General features: G+C 46.5%; 1 long non-coding RNA gene across 1 annotated transcript; it reads left to right on the top strand.

Moving 5' to 3' along the window:
• The first annotated feature begins 722 nt into the window (after positions 1-722).
• LOC118562809 lies at positions 723-1,560 on the top strand. Its single transcript, XR_004930814.1, has 2 exons — positions 723-1,403; positions 1,474-1,560. It is a non-coding gene; the product is annotated as an uncharacterized LOC118562809 (long non-coding RNA).
• The last annotated feature ends 2,818 nt before the right edge of the window (positions 1,561-4,378 follow it).

The raw sequence follows: 4,378 nt of genomic DNA, 5'->3' as shown, positions 1-4,378 counted from the left end.
CCGGGGGCCGCAGTTTGTTGCTCAATATTGGCGTGAGTTCTGTGCCATGTTGGGTATCTCTGTGAGCCTGTCTTCGGGCTTCCATCCTCAGACCGACGGCCAGTCAGAGAGGCTCAACCAAGAGGTTGAGACCAAGCTTCGCCTCCTTTGCCAGTCTGACCCCACTAAGTGGGCCCAGAACCTTCCGTTGGTTGAGCACGCAATCAACTCCTCTCCTTCCTGTTCCACTGGCCTCTCTCCTTTTTACATCGTTTACGGGTTCCAACCACCAGTGTTCTCCGTCAAGGAGAGGGAGTCCAGGGTTCCGTCCGCCCGCCTCTCTGCCTTGAGATGCCAGCGAGCATGGAGAAGGGCTAGAAGAGCCATTCTTTGTTCTTCTCAAGCTCAGGCTTGGGCTGCCAACCGCCGGCGGTTACCGGCTCCACAGTACCAGCCAGGAGACAGGGTTTGGCTCTCTACCAAGGACCTGCCCCTCAAGGTTGAGAGCAAGAAGTTGACGCCCCGATTCATAGGCCCCTTCCCCATATCTAAGGTGGTAAACCCAGTGGCAGTGCGGCTGCGCCTACCTCCATCACTGAAGGTCCACCCCACGTTCCACGTCTCCCGGGTTAAGCCAGCTATAACCTCAAGTCTTGCTCCCTCCGCCAGACCCCCACCTCCCACCCGGTTGGTCGATGGCTCCCCCGCATACACGGTGAGACGCATCCTCAGATCCAGAAGAAGGGGCAGGGGCACCCAGTACCTTATCGACTGGGAGGGTTATGGGCCAGAGGAACGTCAGTGGGTTCCCTCCCGACTCATCTTAGACAAGTCCCTCATCAGGGACTTCCACAAGACTCACCCTGACCAGCCCAGGGCGTCTAGAATCCGCCCTTGAGGGAGGGGCTCTGTAATGATTCTGGCACTGGAGCTGATTCATTTCCCCTTCTTTCTCACCTGCTCAGTCTCCACCTCTCTGCAATTAAACGTTACTGGCTCCACCTGTCTCCAGCTGCATAAAAGCCCTGTCAATCTCAGTCTCCAGTGCCAGAACGTCTCTAGCCTTTTGCCGAGAACCTTCAAGCCTGTTAATCAATTCCTGCCTGTCTGTTGCCGACCTGATCTGTCCTCTGTTTTTCCCGAGCCTGCCGAAGCCCTCTCTGGTCCTGTCTGTTCGATACCTGTCTGTCTGGAAACCCTTCCCCCTGGACTGTCTTCCCGTGTGCCGAACCTGGACCGAACCTGAACCCGATCTCGGATACCCCTTCTGGCGGATCTTTGGCCCCAACGTTAACGAACCCGGACTGTCTTTGGATTTACGCCCCTGGATTGCCCCAAACGGGCTCTGCCTGCCGGTCTCAACTGTCTGCGGACGCCTCTCATCTCCAAGACCATCTTCCCCGAACAACCCAGCCCGCAATCAGGTTAGTGATCCAGCTTTGCTGTTTTCTCACGTCTGCCCCGCTGGTCACTAACCTGTTTCCTTGTCTCCAGGAGACTGCCGGCCGACAAGCCGCAAGCAGCGCGTCCCGAGAGCCCCACTTCCCCTCTCCTTTTAAATAAACAAACCTCGTAACGCCACTGACCTGTTTTCGGGTAGTTTTTGGGTCCAACTCCTGTCCGTCACAGTCATCCCACTACCTGATGAAATATTAATACTTAACCATAATACTTTTTTATTCCAATTTTTCTCTTGAATTATTATTATTATTGTAATTATAAAAGTATGAGAAAAGACTGCATGACAGTTTCATTGTTTCTTTGCTCTTTAGTTTTTTACAGACAATATTAATATCCTATTGTACGCTTTTTTTGGCAACATGCAATGTAAAAAGCTAGTTTGCATCCTTTTACTGCTTTATTCATTCTGTAAGTATACAATTATATTCAATAAATTAGAATATGTGTTTCAATAAGGCTTGTTCAGATTAGTAGTACCTCTTAAAAATAACCACCTTTTGGCAGGTCTTAAAGCATACTTTGAATTAAGCATGCATTTCTTGAATTGATGTTTTTTTATTGGTCTGATGTAATATTCTGATTTTACATGTGGTGTTTCCATTGGCTGTAAGCAGAAACCCAGCATAATTTGCAGAAATAAAGGTTTGAAAACATCAGTCTGAATATAATTAATGTGTATAATATGGTTCACGTACTGGATTGAGTTACTGAAATAAACTTCTCAATAATGTTCTATTTTATTGAATATGACTACTTTCAATATCGATTCAAACAGCTAATACCGGTGTTTACAGGAATACCATCAAAGACATCATGTCTTTGAGCCACAAGCATCCCCTTTCCCCTTTAGATGAGCAGTTCAGTATTTCTGATTCTGATTGTGAGTGTTGAATTTTGTAAATATACTGAAAAATCATTCTGGGTTGATATTTTTTACATAACCAACGCATCCACAGCGTTCCACCATCGGACGGTCACCACACTCCAACCGACAGTATGTCAACCCCAGATCGCTGTGTGTCACCGTACCACCCTTTTCCCAGTATTCAAATAATCTAAAGATTATTGAATACTGCCCCCCCTGCCCCCCCCCCCCCCCCCCCCCCCCCCCCCCCCCGTTGTCAGTGACCAGAGCCCTTCCAGTTGCCCACCCATCAGTTCCTGGTTCACCCCGTTACTTATATTAACACTTCAATCGATAAAACTCTCACACTGCCTTCCTGCCTCGTTGTTTGAATTGTGAATTGCTTCCCCAATCACTGATGGTTGAGTAAGGCCTGAGATTAAAGATACATTTTTAAATTAAACTTGAATTTAAATTTAAAGGTATGTTTTAGATTTGTTATTTAACATTTATTTTTATTCAATGTTTGACACATGAAGCAACACTTAAAAGCTTTTGCTATTGTCTTGTTGTGTCTGATGTCCTGTAAGGCACTTTGGATTTGCTTTTGAATGAGCAAGACAACCAGTTGTTATCTTGCTACATAAGCTCAAAACAATTCATACTTCAGGTAGTATGAACAAAAACAATTCAGGTAGTAAAAACAAAAAACAGTTTTGTTTTTTCCATTCAACCATAAGGTCTGTTTCTCAATTGAATGACACATCGCCCAAAAGATAATATGACAATGTACGAGAGGTTTCATTTTTAAATATAAAAACATATGTATTGAAAGATAAGCTCAAAATTATTCACATCCTGGCAGATTCAACTATATAAGAATTTCTAATAGGAAACGAGAATCTTTGAGGAAAATAGTTTATCTGTTTATACTAACATTTTATTTAAAATTGGCCAATTTGAAAATTGTTTATATCCTTCTCAATAATTGGCAGAAAAGCCTTGATTGGCATTTTAATCGTCAATGAGCTTTTAGCCATTTTCCACTGGTATCTAGATGACACCACCCTAATCTTTAGGCCCTTTCACGTATTCCCAATCAGAATGAAATCAGGATTCTGGCTGGGCCACTTCAAGATGTTAGTATAATTTCCAGTAAGAACAAACCTGTTTGTAAAATCAAAAGATTCGTTTACTATTGAATCTGCTACAAATAATTTTGAACTTAATTATTGCCTATGGGAAACAATATAGCAATAGTTACAATTCTGTCCCTACCCCTTATAGACATATGGACATAATGTATGTTATCTTATGATGGATTGTCACTGAAACCAGGTTGCAGAATAGATTTATACGTTTTGACATCAATAAATCTCTTATCGCTCTTGTGCCCACAGTGTGATCCCTGCAGCCACTGAAGTACAGTAGAATGATGTGTGGGGTTAGTGTGAGTGTGTGTACAGCGTCCCTCATTTTTTTTACATTTACTTGTTTTGTCTTGTGTGTGTAAGAGTGTTTGTATGTGGGGGCTCTAGGATGGGAATGTGTGAATGTGACGGCGTACCTGGCTTTCTGTTTGTCTTTTTGTTAGGTAGGGTTTTGGACTGCCCCCTCTCCTGGGACATCTCAGCTCTCCACTAAGTTTAGAGCCCATCTGCCCCATCCGGCTCCCCTCCGTTGGTTGGTGCCTTGACCTGCTGGTGCGTTGGTGGTCCTCTGTGTCCGTGGCTGGGTGCTCGGGTGTGTGCCGGCTCACTCCTGGCAGCTGCTTCGCGGGGCCTGGGCCCCATGGCTCTGTCAGGGCCCCGCCAGGAGGTGGGGTGGCCCTGGACTTCGGGTCTTCGGAGTTATGGCTGGATCTGCTCCGGCATAGCTGGATGCTGCCGGAGCCTGCTGTCTCATCACTGCCGCTCCCGGGGGGCTTCGCTGTTGTGGCTGTTGGGGGGTGGGGGGGGGGGGGGGGGTTGTGGGGCTCCTCCCTGCTCTTCCCTGGGATGGAGGAGGCAGCTTTCCCTGTGTTGGTCCCTCTTAGGCTCCTTTGCTCCGGAGGCCCTTTTGGGTATCTGGGGTTCTGGTTTCCCTGGTGTCTGC

The sequence above is a fragment of the Fundulus heteroclitus genome, chromosome 4, assembly GCF_011125445.2.
Source record: "Fundulus heteroclitus isolate FHET01 chromosome 4, MU-UCD_Fhet_4.1, whole genome shotgun sequence".
NCBI lineage: Eukaryota > Metazoa > Chordata > Actinopteri > Cyprinodontiformes > Fundulidae > Fundulus > Fundulus heteroclitus.
The sequence above is the reverse complement of the archived record's forward strand: the minus strand, read 5'-3'. Positions and strand labels throughout refer to the sequence as shown.